Source organism: Lactuca serriola, chromosome 8 (genome assembly GCF_051521515.1).
Source record: "Lactuca serriola cultivar US96UC23 chromosome 8, Lser_US96UC23_V15, whole genome shotgun sequence".
Classification (NCBI taxonomy): domain Eukaryota; kingdom Viridiplantae; phylum Streptophyta; class Magnoliopsida; order Asterales; family Asteraceae; genus Lactuca; species Lactuca serriola.
The window spans coordinates 81,449,733-81,470,311 of record NC_136415.1 but is presented as its reverse complement, the minus strand read 5'-3'; positions in this window follow the sequence as shown (position 1 = coordinate 81,470,311).

Sequence of the window (20,579 nt, the reverse complement as noted above, 5' to 3'; positions counted from 1 at the left end):
CTAAAATAAATGATTATATGTAAAAGAATAGTCTCCAAGAGCTAATTGCCACAATTTTAGAAGTCTGGGGTTCAAAGTGTAAGTTCCGGACTCGTGAATAAATATTTATGAAGACAGGGGTCATGTGGTAATTATTTGGAATTAATTTAAAAGGAAATGTGGTGGAAGGACTGAACATGTCATAATTAAGACAGTGGGGACTGTCTGGTAAATATTATACCTAAGATGTAAAGGATTTTTTTTATGCTGAGGGTCTAAATGGTAATTATCAGATTTAATTTGAGGAAGATTTCCAAAGCCAGGGTAGAAAGGGTAAAAATTGGATTACACTTGAGAATATGCTTTAGGGAGGGACCAGAAGTGTAATATTGCCAAAAGATATTGTGTGGTCGGGATGTATAACCCGCCTCCCTTGTCATTCAAACCCTAACCCTAAGGATTCATCAGCCGCCACTTGATTCATCAGCTGCCACCACTCCGAGTTCCCTCATGCTCTCCGACCAGATGAAGTCCCGAGCAACCGCCGTCTGCTGCCTCTCCAACGAGATGTCATCGTGGCTTCGCTGTTGGTAGCGTCGTGCACGGAAGAAAGACCACCTTGAGCAACGCCAAGGCTACCGGGGACGACATCAGAGCGGTGTTGCTGGAGTTTTCGGACGCTCCTCCTCCTCCTCCCATTACTTCTCCGTATCGGCTACCTCATGTTGTCGTTGTTGCCATCGCTCCATGCGGTGGTCTCATCTTCGTGGAAAACACCTCTGGTCGTCGTCACCATTAGGATGGTGGTTGTGGAGGTATGTTGTAATGCTTTTCAAGGATTCGAGGTGGATTCGCATGCATATGGACGACCATTAGGATGGTGGTTGTGGAGGTATGTTGTAATGCTTTTCAAGGATTCGAGGTGGATTCGCATGCATATGGGCCCTCTGTCGAGTGAAGATGTGAAGGACCACCATGGCAGCCGGCCATGGTGGCTGCTGTCGTCACACCGCCAATAGCTGCTGCTGTTGCCGCCACTGCCTCCGCGCGCCACCAGGTGGGTGGATTGGGTTCATCTTGCAAGAAGAAAGCAGGTGTATGCAGTGTTCTAAAAGGCGTGTCATGGCGGGCGCCATGGCGTTTTTGCTCTTTTTCATACTTTTTCTAATCGAACATACACGTATTGTGTTTTTTATTAACTTTCTGTTATTAGTTGTTGATATAACACTTCTAAAAACTAGGTATATTTGATATAAATTTATATTTATGCGGTAATATAATTATAAATTAATACAAAATCGCCGCCTTACATCATGCCTTGAAAAACGTCATGGCTCGCCATAACTCGTTAAGCTTGAGGCTTGGCCTTGCCGCTACGCCACGCCTCACACCTTTTAGAACATTGGGTGTATGTGATATATGTGTTTGGTCTAGCCAAAATGCTCAGAAAGGCATTACCACCACCGTGAGGTGGTGGCTGCCACCTTCTACCACCACCGGTCACCATAGGGTGGATGTGTGTGTGTTTATGATGATTAGTGTGTGTGTTTATTTCGAGTTTTAGCATTTGTAAAATGTAATTGGAAATGGAATAATGAGAAAGAAACTCAAACCACCACCTTAGGGTGGTGGCTGCCGCCACCGGCCACCGTGTCGGGTGGCAGTGTGCTTGCCTTGTGAGTTAATTCGTTTTGGGGTGCTTGAAACCCTAATGGGCCCAATGAAGCCTAATGAGCCTAAGGAAAACCCTAATGGGCTTAATGAAATTCTAGTGGGCCTAATAGGCCCAATAAAGCCCAAGTTGACCTAAAAGCCCAACAAATTGATAAATGGGATAGTAGTTGGGTTGGAAAACCCTAACGACAATAAAACCCTAATTTGGGGAATTAATCGGAGCACACACTGGAATTGTTTAATAACTTGGAATATTAAATAATAATAAACGGCAGAAATTAATCTAAGCAATATTGGACTTAATGGATTAAGTCTTTAGTGGATTAAGTCCTTAATGGGTTAAGTAGGAAACTTAACCCTAATCGGCATTTTATGTGAAACCCTAACTTCACTTGGGTTTATTGTTGGGCCTTTCTGTTGGGCCTTGATGATTGGATTATTAATGGGCCATCCAAGAATAATCATATGGAAATAAATAATTTAATCGGCCTAAAGTAAGGCCCATGTAAGGGGCTTGGGCCCAATTTGGAAAATTGGGCCATAGATGGGCCACAGTTTGGGCCTTAATGATTATATTGATGGGTTTTAGCTATAAGAACATCCTATGTGCTCATACAAACCCTAATGCTTGGATCTAGGTTTCTCTATTGTACATGCAATTCATCCAAGACTATAAACCCTAGATCTAGTATATGATAATCAATATAACATATGAATTAGGGTTTAGATCATACCTTGATTGTTATGTAGCAATAACAATCTCAAATCCTTCTTGTAATGACTTTAGAAAACTTAGAGTCACAAATGTCACTCCTCTAATGGTTCACAAACACCAAGAGCAAGAGTATGAAGAAGAAAAGAGAAGGAGGCTGCCCAAAACGTGTGGAAACCCTAGAAGGAAGCTTGTCCACGTTTTTGGGGCATAAGGGTTCTTTAAATAGTGAGGCTATTAGGGTTATCTAACAAGGAAACCCTAATTTGGATGCTTAAGCCTTAAGCAACCCATGGGCTCCTTCCTTAAAGGCCTTGGAATGATCTCTAATGGGTTTCCCATAGAATTCGTCCACCCCTTTAATATGGAGTCCATTAGCTCAATATTCGACTATCATACAATTGACAGTTCTAGTCCCTTAGTTTAATTAATGTCTTTTAGTCACAAATTTAATTCTTATTAATTCTTGACTAATATTAATTAAACAATATGATTTCTCCATTAATATATTATTCTCATAATATATTAATAAATCATATTTAATCCTTTCTCTCCATTATTCATCCTATCAAGTTGCTTTGGTGAAGGCAACCCAAAACGACCATGCACCATCGGGTCAAGTACATACCAAAATAGTTATGGACTTAAACACTAATCCAACAGTCTCCCACTTGGATAAGTCTAATAACTATTATGCGTATAACTTCAGATCCTGATCTGCAATCGTAGCTTTCCAAAGCCGTTGTCAACTCTGATCCTATCAGATACGCGTGTCCTTTAGATAAGGGATCATATATTCCTCCATTCTAGATATCATATAAGACATGATTTCAAATCATTCTCTTTGTACTATTTCTCGACTTCCGATTTATGACGACTGACTAATTGAACAAATCAAATTAGCCCTAGCCCGTCCAAGCATTTACGTTTTTCATCACTAAATCATCGAGGGGCCCAAACATATCGCTTTTATCCTACTTTAGATAAAAGGAACGGATAAACTTTGATTCAATGCTCGCTTGCACTCACTCACCGAATCACACACAACAATATGTTTTATGACACCAAGTTACTGGTGCGTTTACATATTATCAATGTGCAACCGATTTGCAAGATACAACTCACACGTCTCGGTTTCAAAAATATAAGATGTTATCATCTCACCAATCACTCGTGATACAATTCATAGAGTGATCCAAGTGAGCGTAGGTTTAATCCAATGCTCAAATCATATTCATAAGCACTCATGAATGTTGCAGCAAACATTTGCTTATGTCTAATACTCTTTAGACATTCCACACACCAATTCATGACAGTCTTCATTCATACCTACTTCCAACATATGAACGACTGTGGCCCGTTTGAATAATTTGACTGTTCTCAACCAATTAAATTATTCAGGAAGTCAAAACATGCAAAGTGAAACACAAGAATAATACTAATCCCATATGGTCTCAAACCTTTGACCATAAATAAAACACCTTTTATTTATCACCATATCGATTACTCATTATTTGTTGTTTCGGGTAATCAACTTCTTACTCGAATTATTACTAAACTTGTCCCATGCTCCTAGCATGCACACAATGTTTACCTATGGTTCTTACTTTGTGAAATAGATCAAATTGAACACATTTCCAATCATACTCATTTCATAACTCCGAATCCTTTTCACAACAGGAAGAATATCAAACTCTTGCCACTTATGGAATATGTTAGATTCTAACATTTTATGCAACGATCCTTTTGTAATGTCACTGCACTAAAGTCACAATGACTATTGCCAATGAAATTACAAAGTCCTCTATTGGAGATTTTTACAATACAATTCCTTAGATATGATGTTTCTCACTCAAAGTACATTCCTTTGAACATCCTTTTGCATAAAAGTTTCTAATCTAGACATTGATTTTCAATATCCAACTCCCAATATGGAAACGTTTCCATATTTTCCATATGACAACTCATTCTTAATAGAATCTTTTCTATTCATAATAATGTCGACATGGTCCATCCAATATCATACTTCCAACTACTCACAAGCGACCAATCATCGGCGAACTTTGGATTGTCCTTTGATAGTTGTTTAATTATCTTAGTCAAAACCGATTCTTGTCCTTTTTCCCTCTAAATGCACTAGACATTTGGAAAACTTTAGAATGGTAAAATATTATAGCATTTGCAATCGATCCTATACCCGAAGCGTATGGGACACGATGCATAATGTCTTACATAAAGATTTGATACTTTATCAATCTTCTGCCATAATATCTTTATGTGCTACGTTCTCAAAATTTGAACTATGAAGAGGAATGCCGTAATCATAATCAAAATTTGAGAACATACTATGTTTCCTTGACTAAATTATTAACATTCCACAACCTAAGCCTTTAGATTTGAAATGAAGCATAATATTCTCTCCCTTAATTATAGCAAAACAACTTTTCAACTCTTACAACTTTGCAAAGTATAACTATTGTTTTCTATAATTAATATTGCTAACTTGCAATACTTTCCATAATAATCATACAATCATAACATTTATGCTCCCACTATCATGATTATTATTATAAAACATAACACTTATGCTCCCACTAGCTTTGACATGTCTTTAGAAACCAACTCAACTTCCAGAAAAACAATACTTATTGAATTTCTTAAGTTCATGTTTTTAATACCTAGTGCTTTGATAATCCTTTATCAAGGCTTCTTGAACTTATACACCTTTGTCTTAGATAGCTCATATGTTTGTCTAAACAATTTAGACTAATTTCCAAATCTCACAATTCAAATCATGGAAAGGGATACCGTAACCATAATCGAATTCGAGAATTCAATTTCACAATCATTATCTTCTTAAAATCTCTCTTAGTGAAAGTATTTCCTCATAGTCATTCTCATGAAGGAGGGAATCTTATGACACTTAGATTTTAATGGTGTATCTGTTCCTATCCATGTGAATTTGTCAAAACCAAGGTTTACGACAAATTCAAACTCATATGGACCGAACTTCCTTAATCTTGATTTCTTGCCTTATGGTAGCACAGCTGCCCACCATGTCTTCCAAGTAGTTAAGCAGCTCACCTTTTCCTATCAATGTACTTTTCATTGATCAAGGTCCTGCCTTTTATGCGTTCAAATGAGAACTCATAGAACTCACATGCATAATTAACTCAATTGGAATGGCATAGAAACAAACTAATGTCAACACGATAGGTTGTAAACCTCAACTCGTGTGCTAGTGATGATCGATAAGGTCTATTTTGATTTGTTCTCGAACCTTTCAAGACCATTAAGACTCCTACTGACTCCTTGACATATAAGATTCTCTTGTCAATAAACATTTCTTGACAAATATTCAAGAGTTAGTGTAGTTTTTTTTTTTATCAAAAACACTTCATAAATTGGTCCTAGTTGGTCTTTGTCTTATCCAAGACATCACAACTTTCCACGTTTGATGAATGTTATAAACCTTTTTAATACTTTCACTCAATGTCACAATCTTAACTCTAAGAGTTGTTTCGGAACGAAGTATGATTGACTTCTTGATTTTAACCATTTCTTCAATTCTTGATTCCTCTTCTTAGACATACAATGGCACTAAGACTCACTTAGAGGATCAATTGAGATATGGTTCTTATTCATTAAGACTTATCATAAAGCATAAAAGGTACTCTCCCTTCTTCTTATAATGGAGAAACTTTTATCTTTCTGCCTATTTGATTCTTCTTATTCGTTCTGCTATTGATTTAAACCTTTTCAATCAATTCAGAATTACACTTAATCTTATAAGTATAATCATATTTACTAATCCTTTAGTAAATCATGACGTATATCTTTGTTACTCTTATGGTGGACTTTGATCAACACACAACTTTGTGTACTCGATCTCCTAGTCCTTCACTTGACACTTTTCAATGAATTAGTCTAATTCCCAATTATGAAATTTCTCATTCATCATGCAACCAAGTTGCATGATTCCAAGTTTCTGTCCACTTGAAACTTGGGCGATGAGAAACTTTCCTTATTCGGAAAATTCTTCGACATTTCCACAAATAACATAATTAAGAATCAAATCCATTATTGCTAATAATAGAAACATTCAAACATCAATTTTTCATATATGCCATTGCAAGGATAAATAAATGATATAAAATCAAATTTTATTTTATTGCAGAAAAATTTGTCCTTACAATGCAATTCATTGAAAAACTATGCTAATACATCTTTCTCAGCAATCTAATTCTAACTCTAAGTAGCAACTTAAGAATCTAATCTTCAAGTAATGCGATCGAAATCCATTCCTTCACGGTTAGATTCTGCTCACTTCTTCCCTTAAGCTTCCTTTCTTTCCTTCGATCCTACAAAATATCAATTGTAATCTTATCACATTATGTATTAAGAATCTAGAATATAAGCTTAAAAGAGTTAGTCAATGGATTTTACCTAAAGTAGAGCCATACGTTTCGACTCTCCCATCTCTTAGATCTCTTAGGTAAATAGGGCAGCTTCGTCTCCAATGCCCATTCTCTTGGCAATAAAAGCAAATTGACTCTTTTGGAACAGCACACGGAACTACTTCAGACATTGCCTTTCTCTTATGATCAACCTTTTTGATCATAGCATGTCTTTCGCTGCCATTGTCTATATCCATAGAGGTCTTGAAGGTAGATTCACCAATCAACTGTGCTTTTCTATTGCGCCAAATCATTGCTGATTCAGCAGCAATAAGCATATAGGTGAGATCTATAAGGGTCACGTCGTAGTTCATCATATAGTACTCTCTTACGAACTCACTATACGAGTTAGGAAGTGACTGAAGAACCCAATCAACAGCCATCTCCTCACAGACAACGGATCCCAACATTCTCAACCTATCAATGTGTGACTTCATCCCTAGGACGTGTGCACACACCGACTTTCATTCTTTATGTTTACTTGCCAAAAGGGCTTGAGTGATCTTGAACTTTTCAAGTCTTAGAACTTGTAAGTTAGGGAGAATAATTGGAGGAGGTGGAGGAAGTGAAGCATGATCTCTTGTTCCTCGATCGAATCGTGGAATATCATCTTCATGTGGAAAGCTTGTTCCACGGGATTTGGGAAGACCATAGTTGTCGAAATTTGACATCTACAAAACGGGAGAAAACGAATTCAAGTTAGTTGATTGATTGAGTCCTTAGTAAATCACCCAAATGACATACTAAGGCTAGGACCCAATACAATATGCTACAACCTAGAAAAGGGATGCTGTAATCTAGTTGCAGAATATTTGAAGGTAAGTGAATGACGATTCACTAATTTCCACCACGAAAAACGAAAAGAAATTTAAGTTTTAAATCTATGAAAACTCCTAGATCCTTTGAGATTCATTGAATATTTCAATGGCATGTTTAAATCTTGATATGCCCCTCTAGTTTGTGACTGGGATGCCGAGGATCACAAAGCGGGTGTGAATAACCATGTAAACTTACATGGTGCCCTCACATGTAACAGTCACCTATTCGATGTGCCGGTAAACCACACACACTCCACTGAACTATGACAAACATTGAGTCACCCTTTGCTACCTTTTCTTAGAACCATTTAGTGTGCCGGTAAACCACACACGCTCCACTAACGTCTTCGCAAGGGCACAAAGTGTAATTTCATGGAATTGCATCAATTCACTTCGCCTAAGTAACTAAGATTGGGAATTTGAAAAACATTTAGTTACTTTTGTACTTCATTATACTTATACCTATCCGTTCGGCTAACGACCCTCCACTAGTCAAGAGTGCGGTGGGTAAGAGTGGATACCCATTCAATCGTCATTTTATAGGCAATTTCCTTAAACACCCCTTATAGACCAGCTTCGTGAATGAGGCCTACTAACGGTAAGACTGACTTTTACTCATACATATATATAATGTTAGACTTTTAATGTTATATATAGTATAGGGTGTATTTTACACTTTTAAAACACTATGTGGTCAAATTTAACAATTATACTTTTAATTCAATTAAATTGTAAACCAAAACTTTTATGGATTTATTAAACCTCTTTTAATTATACACCTTAATTAATTAATAAAACCATAAGGGTGTGATTTGAACTTTTTCAAAACAGTACTAGGGTTTTAGAATTTAACATTCCTAAATTAAACTTTTTAATCAACTTTTAAATTCCAAAACTTGAGGGCAAGTTTTGAAACCTTTTTCAAAACATTAGGGTTTCAACTATTTAAATTTCAAAACTAAACCTTTTGAGTTCAAATTTAAACTATAAAACCTAAAGGGGAAAATATGAAACTTTTCATAACACAAGGATCAAATAACAAATAATCTAAAATTAACATTTAATCACATAATTATCCATATTTGATTTATTTAATGATTTCTTGCAAAACAATTTGCCAATTTAATCAAAATAATTAATCAATTATCACATAAGGAAACAAATATTTTATTAATTGATAAATATCTTCAATTAGATCAAGAATATAGTCATATATATCATAAAATCGGATTTATATTGATCTAATATGATAAAGGCAAGTATCTCAAAGATAAACAGCAAGAAATCCCGAAAATAGCTCCATCTGACGCTCGAACTCGCCGAGTACCCCCATGGACTCGCCGAGTAGGGGCAACTCGCCGAGTCCATCATGCAGAACCACAAAAATCGAATTTTTTCAACATACAAGGCATCAATACAATAGAAACCAATCTAGGCTCTGATACCACTGATGGGTTTTAGCTATAAGAACATCCTATGTGCTCATACAAACCCTAATGCTTGGATCTAGGTTTCTTTATTGTACATTCAATTCATCCAAGACTATAAACCCTAGATCTAGTATATTATAATCAATATAACATATGAATTAGGGTTTAGATCATACCTTGATTGTTATGTAGCAATAACAATCTCAAATCCTTCTTGTAATGACTTTAGAAAACTTAGAGTCACAAATATCACTCCTCTAATGGTTCACAAACACCAAGAGCAAGAGGATGAAGAAGAGAAGAGAAGGAGGCTACCCAAAATGTGTGGAAACCCTAAAAGGAAGCTTGTCCACGTTTTTGGGGCATAAGGGTTCTTTAAATAGTGAAGCTATTAGGGTTATCTAACAAGGAAACCCTAATTTGGATGCTTAAGCCTTAAGCAACCCATGGGCTCCTTCCTTAAAGGCCTTGGAACGATTTCTAATGGGTTTCCCATAGAATTCGTCCACCCCTTTAATATGGAGTCCATTAGCTCAATATTCAACTATCATACAATTGACAGTTCTAGTCCCTTAGTTTAATTAATGTCTTTTAGTCACAAATTTAATTCTTATTAATTCTTGACTAATATTAATTAAACAATATGATTTCTCCTTTAATATATTATTCTCATAATATATTAATAAATCATATTTAATCCTTTCTCTCCATTATTCATCTTATCAAGTTGCTTTAGTGAAGGCAACCCAAAAGAACCATGCACCATCGGGTCAAGTACATACCAAAATAGTTATGGACTTAGACACTAATCCAACATATATGATGTTGGGCCTTAGAATAAGACCATGTATAGGATTACGCCCAATTTGGAAAATTTGGCCATACGTTGGGCTTTGGTTTCCTAGTTGACTTTGGGCCTATGGATTGGGCCTTAGGCTTGCATAAAGCCAAGTTTGGGGTAATGTAGTAATTATCCAAAGTATTTATTATGGTTATGTGTTGGGACCCAATTATTAATTGGGTGTTGTTTTGGTGTTGATACTTCGGGAATCTGTCATCCAGCAGCTGGGGTTGAGTCTGCGGGACTTCAGCAGTGTGGGATTGTGTCTACGGGACTTCAGCAGTGTGAGGTGAGTTTCCTTCCAGTAGGAACGAGTCTACGGCCACAATGTCGTCCCATTTAGTTTGCAGTAGTTCCGGACTTCGGTCTGATGCAGTAGTTTAGTGTGCTTGATATCTTTGTGATTCAAGCATGTCTTTGTGTTATGTGTTCTGGACTTCGGTTCGATGCAGTATGCAGTGTATGTGTTTATGCTAGTAGTTATGATTATGCTATGCTATGTTCAGTCAGTTTCCGGACTTCGGTCCGATGCAGAAGGCGAGGCCCTGGTTAGTTCCGGACTTCGGTCCAATGCAGAGGGCAAGGCCTTGGTTAGTTCCAGACTTCAGTCTGATGCAGTTTCCGGACTACGGTCCGATGAAGATGGCAAGGCCCTAATTAGTTCCGGACTTCGGTCCGATGTAGTTTCTGAACTTCGGCCCGATGCAGTGGGCAAGGCCCAATATATTTTTATATGTTATTGTATGGTATGTGGTAGTTTTGGGGAGCTCACTAAGCTTCGTGCTTACAGTTTTCAGTTTTGGTTTCAAGTACTTCCGCTAGCAAGGGGAAGAGCTCGGGATGATGGCATGGCACACACCACAGTTTTATCCTGGGAGTTTGTTCAGATGTTTGATATGATATTGACATTAGTTTGATTTGATACATTTACTATGACCTTTTGAGACACTCGAATCATGGCTTTATTAATGTTAGATGATATTATGGTTTTGGTAATGTTTTAAAAACAAAAAAATTTGGGTTGGTATTTTGGGATGTATTATGTTTCACCATATCTTGAAAATTAAGAGGTATACATTTTATAACACCATATACAATCCTATTAAGCTTATTACAATGTAAACGTATACACGCACGTATCATCGTAACGTACAGTCGTAGCTTCTCCTATGTGTGTGGAAAACCCTAATATCCTCTACCCACTATCAGTCGTCGTTTCTTCCAAATCTATTCCGTCTACCTCCTTACTTTCTTCAATCTTCGATAGGCGTCCGTTGCCACCACCCTCCTAAAGTCGTCGCTATCGCCACCCTCCCGACATTGTCGTTACCTTCATCGGCGTCTACAGCCCCGCTTCTACCTTATGTCTAGATGAGAAACCCTAAATCTATGTTGCTGCCACAACCAACGCCACCACCGGACACTGTTAACTGCAAGCCTTAACCCTAGAGTGGCTCCACCATCGCCACCAGACATCACACACCATAAACCAGAAAAAAAAACCCATCATGAATCGATTTCTCATTCCCCTTTGTGCCACACCACTATTTCACCCATAGCGCACCACCACCAATATTATGCCACTATACCACCAAATATTTCTATCTCTGTCTCCATCTGCTCTCGCACTACTTCTCCTGCAATGAACCCCCGCGACTGTCGTTTCACTCACCGATCTTCTTCCTATTGTCTCACTCAAAAACGTCAACCCCAATCTCCTTCCTTTTGTCGTCTGTGTTAATTGGTTTGTGTGTGGGTTTCGATTTCATTTGCTTGGGCTCAGATGGTCTTGAAGTTCTCCAAGGGTGTACTGAAAAAACAAGAGAAAGGTAGGTTTTTTTACTTGGATTGATTTATGGGATTTCTTATCAAGAATGTTGAATGAACCATGGTTGATTTTATTTTGCAAATCCAAAAATCTGGAACTTTCCATCCGACAAATGTTGAATCAACCTCCAGTTTTTCTTGGTGTTTTACAATTTTAACAGGTTACCTTCCTTTTTATTGATTTATTATGTTGAACAAACCATTTCATATTTGTGATTTTGATATTTCGTTTTTTGTTTCTATCACAGCCCTTACAGGTTCGTTTTACACATAAAGATACTAGTTGTGTTGAACCTATAATCCCTAGATGTTGGCCCGCTGCTTCCCTCACCACCAGTGGATGTTGCTTCTTCCCTCACCGATAAACGGTTGTGGTTTCAGGGGAATCAACTCTTAGAGCATGCTTTTTTTGTTTGAATTTTTGAAGTAATTAACAATTGTTGGGAAAACATCCTTTTTTGGTTAGATAAATTGACCAGAATGAGTTTTTACTTGTATTCCTATGACTTTTTATCGATGTTTTTTCATATGATAGTTCCAGTAGCATTCAATATGCTTGTACTCAATACTTATTTGCTCAATTATAGATGATCATAACCCTACCATGCTTCTAAAGGCTAACCCCAAACTTCTGTTTTTACCATTCTTAACGTTTGTCTTCATTATAACTTGCAGGTGGTCAACACTGAACGCATAAATTGATAAAAATAGAAGCTTGGAGCACACAACAAACTTTTTGTTGGTAATTTCTTTACTGTAATGTTTTAGTATAGATTTCTTTTTTGGTAAATTTGTGTTTATGTTTTTATTTACAATGGATGGATGTAAATGATGGGTTTATGGCAGATTGTAGGATACCTATGTTCGTTTGTGTTTGTTTGGCTTTATGTTTGTGATTTTTGTTTAGTATTGTGTGTTAACATAAATAACATCAAAGTTCCAAAAATATGGTTTTAATCGTGGATCTAGATCTACTCTAGTGATGAATTATTGAGGTCTCCTATATAGAGTCTATCTAACTATGTGTATATGTGTTTGTATGTTTTGTGTTTATAGGTCCTCTAATGTGCAACATTAGAATAGTTGACCTGAAAGATGAAGCTAGATGAAGATTCCTCAATCATAAAGGTAGTTTTTTTAGGTTTTCATATTCCCTATCAAAATGCAATCGTCTAATTATTCTCACAACTTCATTAATGTTATTCTTTTGAACTATGTTTAACTTTATAGTTACTTGAAACTTCAATCAATAGTTTTTCAAAGAAAGGAGGTCTTTCTTCCATGGACAGAGCTCCTATTAATATTATTTTCACTCTAATTAGAAAAAAAAAATATTCAAAAGGCTTTTCTAACAATACCTTGGATGATGGTTATTTTTATAACATTTGGTAGGGATGAAAACTCTCAACCTGTTCCATGCCATTGGCCATTGGGAAATAATCTATTTGTGCTACATTTGGTTAGCTTTCCCTTCTTTGAAAAATATAAATGAGAAATGGTGTTTGGTGTTGGAGTAATGGACCAACATATATGGTCTTAATATATATTTAATATACAGTGCATTATTTCAAAAGATTATTAAATGATTTTAAAGTTTTGATCATTTCATGGAGAGGTTAAAAGATATATTTATGTTATAAAAGTATAATATTATTTTCTATGCTATTTTTTAATCTAAGATACAAACTACTAAAAAAATTAAAGATTTTAGATTAAATCATACCTTGAAATATGTAATACAAAAAGTTTCAAAAAATGAAAATACAAACATTACAGGCTTATATACACTTTATTTTGGAGACTAATTTTGATAAGACGGGTTATAGATGTCTTTTCACGGTGGTGAATGTTACTGTTTTTCACTAAAACTGTAAAAGTGTCAAATTGGTTAAGATCAATTTCTTAAAAATAAATTTGCACCTTATATGTTTTCTTTCTAAATCTAGCACGAAAAAAATGACAATGATATTTTACTTCTATTTAGCTTCATTTTTCTTAGAAAGCTACATATCTTTAACTTCATTTTCTTTTTGTATCAAACCCATCACACAAACGAATTAAAATAATTATTTTTAATAAAGCATGTTGATGGATTAAAAATTAAATTTTAAATTTTATCTCAATGATTTACGTAATGGGAAATATTTCAAAAGAGAGATTAAAATTTTGGTTAATATGTAACTATTGAAAATATTAATATACCTTTTTATTTTATAAATGTGAAAGCCTACTTTAAAATCATTACAAATATATCTGAAATCTTAAAAAAATGTACATATTTATGCGACCGTGTTTCAAAAAACCAGATCTGAAATCATATTTCATAATCCCATGCATATTTATATACGTGAAAGTCTGCTACTGAGTTTTGATGAATAAAAGTGGTGGCAATGTGTTAAATAGAGACAAATAAATGACCAAATAACCATTGTGTGCAAAGCAGATGAACAGACTTAATGGATTTGAATTCATGGTGTGAGTGAGAGTAATCAAAACTGAATGAAACTTGAAAAAGGACCAAAACCAAAGAAAATTAAGTAATCACAGGGACCAAAAAATACAGTTTACTCTTCTTCTTTTCTTCTTGCCTTAAGATTAAATTTTAGTTTATCACTCTTAAGTTACTGAAATTGGTCATTTTATAAAATCATAGGCCTCATTATGCTGCAATTTGGGCTATGATCCATTGGAGGTAAATCCTGAAGATATGGTTCGTTTTGCAATGGAAAAACCACATGTATACATTTGTAGAAATAATTTTATTTCTATGGTACATATTTAATTATTTAGAATGATTCTTATATGTTCCATTTTTTGGAAGAAAAAAACTTGGCTTATTTCAGATGATGGCTTCATATTTAGTATCTGATGTTGTGTCTACATACTACTTGTATATGACTTATTTTCATCCCTTCATTTTCTCCCTTGCAACTATAATACCAATGCCTCCTGATGAAGTCTTGCGTAAAGGAAGTGGGACCCTCTATGATATGCTTCTTATGGTCGAGTCGTCGAGGTATGTGGTTTAGATGTGTATTATTTAAAGGATAAATTGCAAGAAATATTTTTAATTATGTTTTGTATGATTTAAAATATTTTTGGTATGACTTATGATCGTTATTAAATTGATTTTTAAATTATTTTAGTATATTTGTTAATGTGTAGTATTTATGGTATGATATCAATTTGTTAATGTTAGTATTTCTAGTCTTGTATTATCTAATTAAAATATTATAATAATGTAATTAATTTTGGTATACCCCCTCATTATCTTCGGTTAAAAACTGGGTGCCCAGTAATACTTTTGCGAAATATCGATCCCTCAAATGGGCTATGTAATGGCACCAGATTGATATGTTGAGCTTTCCAACAAAATGTCATTGATGTAGAGATAGTTGTGGGTCAACATGTTGGAAAAAGAGTGTTTTTACCAAGACTTCCTCTATGTTCGTCTGATGATGAGATGTTCTCATTCAAACTAAAGAGAAATCAGTTTCCAATTCAGCTTAGTTTCTCTATGACAATCAAGAAAGCTCAAGGACAAACAATTCCAAACGTAGGTGTTTATCTACCAGAATCGGTATTCTCATATGGCTAACTTTATATGGCGTTGTCCAGAAGAATATTGCGTGTAAATACCAAGGTATTAGTAAAGCCGGAAAAAACGTTTGATAATAATGGAATCTACACATTAAACGTTATGTACAAAGAAGTTTTATATGATTAACAAGGTACAAGCAACAACTTATTATTATTTTATAATTTCTTCAAATATGTATCTTAGATGCTCATTTGATGTTTAATGCATGGCTAGCAGATGAAGTAACATGATTGCAGATTGGTGTAGTTTATATTGGACATGTTATAAATGTACAAAACTAGATGATTGTTGATTGTTGTAATTTATATATTGTAAAATCAAGTATGAACTATTAGATGAAATTCCAAATGTATACTCAACTTCTGCCGTATTGTATGACTATACACCAAGCTAGAAACTATCCGATGAAATGAACTATTCGACACAAAATGGTTTATCAAAAGGCCGTAATGAATAGCTCACGTCTAACACATCACACAATCATCACACTAAACTAACTTCCGAAAGAAACTCTTTGTCGCCCGACGCTTGGCGCGGGTAAACAGCTAATATGTGTGTGTGTGTGTCTCTATATATATATATATATATATATATATATATATATATATATATATATATATATATATATATATATTAAAATCGGACAAAGCTTAGGAACAGTGAACTTACTTGGTTTTTGGCAGTTTTGATCCTTTATTTATGGATGTGCTTGCAATTATTTTTGGTTTTTATACGGGAACATTTTCTGTCATCATGTGTATTCTTTTGTGGACACGTGTTATTTTCATTTTGCTTCACCGTTTCTTTGCCCAATCAGCTTTTGATTTATGTATACACACGCCGCATTCGTTTAACATTAGATAACACCTCCATTTTCTTCCTTACTTTAGATCAGCCCATTCGCTTTCGATCAGAAGCCACTGTCACCCTCCAACTTCTACTCTGCTTCTTTGATAAAACCACCACCCCCTTTGTGTCCATGTAATGCCCATCGCCCTTCTCTCTCCACCGCTATATCATAGATTATAGTCTCCGATTCATCTCCACTCTCCGTTGTCTGATATTCCCTATTTTCGTCACTTCAACATCAAACGAACCCACCACCGCCTCCTACCACTCCCCACCAATAGAAGAGGTAAATATCACCACCTCTACCACTCTACCTCATTTTGTTTCATTTATTGTTTCATTTGTAAACCCTTGATTTTCTGTCTCCCCCTCTTTCTACCAGTTTTCTGAACTCGACTTCTCCAATACCGACGGCTCCACCACCATCAGACCATTCATGTGTTCCAATTGTCGACAACCACGTCGATTTTGCATCTTATCCGTGTTTTCCATTGAATCGAGAATGGAAAGGGGGAAAACAAATATTTATGTTTGTCTGTAAGAGAGAGAGAGAGAGAGAAGGTGAGAGAAGAAATCATGGAAGAGAGAAGGTGAGATCAAAAATCATGGACTTTCGATTCCTCGATTTTATGTCTCCTCGAGCTTCATACGATACGTCTGTCTTCTTCTCTATTCGATCAATTTATTTCCTTTGCTCCATATGGTTTTGTTCACACAAATGCTTTGCTTTTTGCTGATTAAATCCTTGAATTTTCCTCTTTCCCATCTATTCCACACAGAGATGATATCAAGGCATCAAAAAAAATTAACAATCGGGTAAAAAAAACTTCTAATCTTTCGAATTTTGAGTGATTAACTTAGGGCTCTTTTTCCTCTTCATCTTCTATTGGTTTCATTTATGTTCATTGTATCCTGATTCTCTAGCTCCGCCATCATCAATCCATCTAAAGTCAAACAAGTTTCATGGAGACCCAGGCCTCTTTGATTTAATTACTTTCACAGTTTCACCCAGTTACTTATACAAATCTTTAAACTTTTTCATTAATTTATAATCACTAGCTTAGTTTATTTGTTTTTGTTTTGTGATTTGATTTGTCTAGGGGTTTCGTGTTGTTCTCATGATCAGGTATGTTTCTATTTTATGACTATAATTATTACACAGCTAAACAACTAGATCTAGGAGTTTACTCCCCAAGGTGTTCTTGGGCGGTAAACTCCCGAAACGATGCCTAGCCTTTCCCCCGTGATATGTAACGAACTTAGGCTTGTATATAGGTTTAATTAAGACAAGAAAACATCAAAGAAACACCAAAGTTTAGGTGTTCACGGCCCAAGAAGATCTTGGACCGTGAACTCCAAAAACATGGACCAAAGAGTGCTTTTAACACTCCTAAAGCTTTGGACAATTACCTAGGTTTACTCCTACATAAATTAAGAACTTTAACACATCAAAAACCCCTCTCAAAGAGAGATTACGGCCCTAAGAGGGTGCTTGGGCCGTGAACATCAAATTAAGGCACCAAAGTGTGCCTAAGGCCTTCATTTGCTTTAGGTAAAAGTATAGAACCTATCCTACATGTGTATGAGACTTGAATGCATCAAAAACACCCTTCCATAAGAGTTTACGGCAGTAAACTCAAAGGGATTTGGCATTTGGGCCGTAAACTCCTCAAAGGAGTGTATCTATGCCCTAAGCCCTTCCAAGAATTAAACCACCAAGTTGGAATACTTCTAGGGGTCATTTAGAACTTCAAAACACAAAATAACACCAAGTTTAGGAGTTCACGGCCGTAATCACAAGGGTTTACGACCGTAAACTCCTTGTGTGATGGTTATGAGAGAGTAAACTCATGTATAGGGTCCTTTGGAACCCTAAACCCATTTGCCTTGTCCCACAACAACTTAGATGCAATCCTTAGGGCTTATAACACTTATATAAAGTGTTTATTATGTTCTAGGATGTCTTAACATTTACAATTAGTAGTTTAAAACTAATTGGGTGCATATATGTGTGATTATATGTTCTTTAGGATCATAGTGTGTGTACAAATTCTCACTTGACACCTAACAATCCTACACCGTTCAGTTCATCCAAACCACCATCTGCAGGTGAGTTCATACCCCTTAATCAATGTTTTAAATGATTTTAAATGCTTTAATGGGGGGGGGGGGAATACAAGTAGAAAACAGTATGTTATTAAATTACTCTTATGTATTTTATAACTGTGTTTTCATCCAGTAGATTTCACATGCTTCAAAATGTGATACATGAAATGGTTTTCTATCTTAAAATACCTTGATAACAAAAGTATTTGTTTTGAAATGTTTATTAAAATGACATCAAGTCACTCTTAATTATTATTCAAAACTCTTAGATATCTTGCAAAACCATTACTTTTACCTTCTTGAACAACCAATTACCTTTCAGTTAATTATCATAGGGATAGTTAGAAGAAATAAAACATTATTCCTATTACAAGGAATCACACAATAGTCAATTCATTCATGAGTCAATACCAGTACATTACCTGATACATGAGTACATTTACATATGATTACATGATACATGAGTACGTTTACATATGCTTACATGATACATGAATACGCTTACATGAATACATTACATGAGTACCTTTACGTAGATACATTTACCTGTGTATATTTACATGAATACTTGTATCTCGAATTGCGAGGATAATTTATTAGTACCTTATGTGTAAATCTTCCTGCCTATCCCTAGTACCTCGGGATATCTAGATGGGACCCTATCCCTAGTACCTCGGGATATATGGACGGGACTAACCATTCCGGAACCTAGCTGTTAGCACCAGTGGGTGATGAACATCTACGGATGCTTAAGGTTATTACTTTTATTAGGAGTCAATTACGGGACTAACCCTTCCTCCGCCCTACTGCTGCTATAGAGGACAATTGGACAATCTTCGGATGTTCATTAGGTTATATATGTCGTGTTAGCCCTAGTACCTTGGGATAACACTTACTTTAGTATATTTTCCTATTTACTTTATTTTGTGATAGGTTATACATTTCGCTCTACGCGATGGCGTGTTAACCCTATTACCTCGGGATAACACTTACATTAATACTTTTTCCTATTTACTTTATTTTGTGATATATTCACATGAATGATGAGTTTAGACTAATTACCGTTTGTAATAGTCAGAAAGAAGGAAAAACTATCATTTTACTTACAAAACATTCGGGTCTTGGTAGAAGACTACATTTCATACTAGTAGGAAATAAGGGATTTTCTAGAGTTTTTCATACTTATATCAACCGTTTCCATTTAAAGAGTTCCATAGCATACATAACAGATTTCCAAAACAAGACAAAGACATCTAAACACTTATGAATTCACCAGCTTTAGGCTGACACTCTCTTTCAAAATAACTTATATTCTCAGGTTACCAGTAGATAGGTACGATGGTCAGGTTTTGAGAAGACGGAGCACAGACAAGTGTCGTCTTTTATTTTGATTGTATATATTTTTGGTGTCTTATTACAATTAAAGAACACACATGTATTAAAACTTTACTTATAATGCAATGGATGATGTTGTTGCTTATTGACTACTTTACACTATTGTGATACTGTACATGACGTCCTCCACCCCGGAACGTTTCCGCCGTTCTTGGTTTTGGGGTGTGACAGATGACTTCACGTAGTATCATAACTATTGAATATCGTAAAGAAAGTAACAAAACCATCGTATATATAATAAAAACGTACATTGTTGCGTTATACATGTTTCCAAAAGAATATTACAATATGATGATTTAAAATGTTTGATAATATTTGCCTTAGCGTTCCTCCTTCAAAAGCTGGTAGTTACCTGTATTATTGATTCCCTGAGAAATACAAGTGGTTTTGAAAAAGTATTAACAATAAAGTTGGTAAATTCATAAGTGTTTTTGTACTGAAAAAGTATGTCTTTTTGGAAGAAAAATAGATGAACGTAGTTTCCAGAAAATCCAATATTTTCCACATCTAGTTTGAAGAGTTCCCAACGTTGGAGGCGTTAGTATCTTTCGTACTTAAATGATAAAGATGAATTTTGTATTCAAAATAAGGTAAATACTGAATGCATATATGAGTCTCGTAAATCAAGCTTGTTTTTATACTTTCGTGTGAGTCTTATAACCATACTATTGACACAGACTGCCTGTAACAACATTCTTCAGGTGTTGTAGTGTTATGACATTTGTCACCCCAGACCTGCCGGTCTAACTGTAGCTAACAGTTTAGGTGCGGAGTTTTCAATCCCGTATAGATCTATACACAAGTATCACGCTCTCCATTCAAGAGATTATGGCTTATAATACAGGACTTGAAATGCATACTTAAGAGTACGTTGAAGTTGAATATCTCAC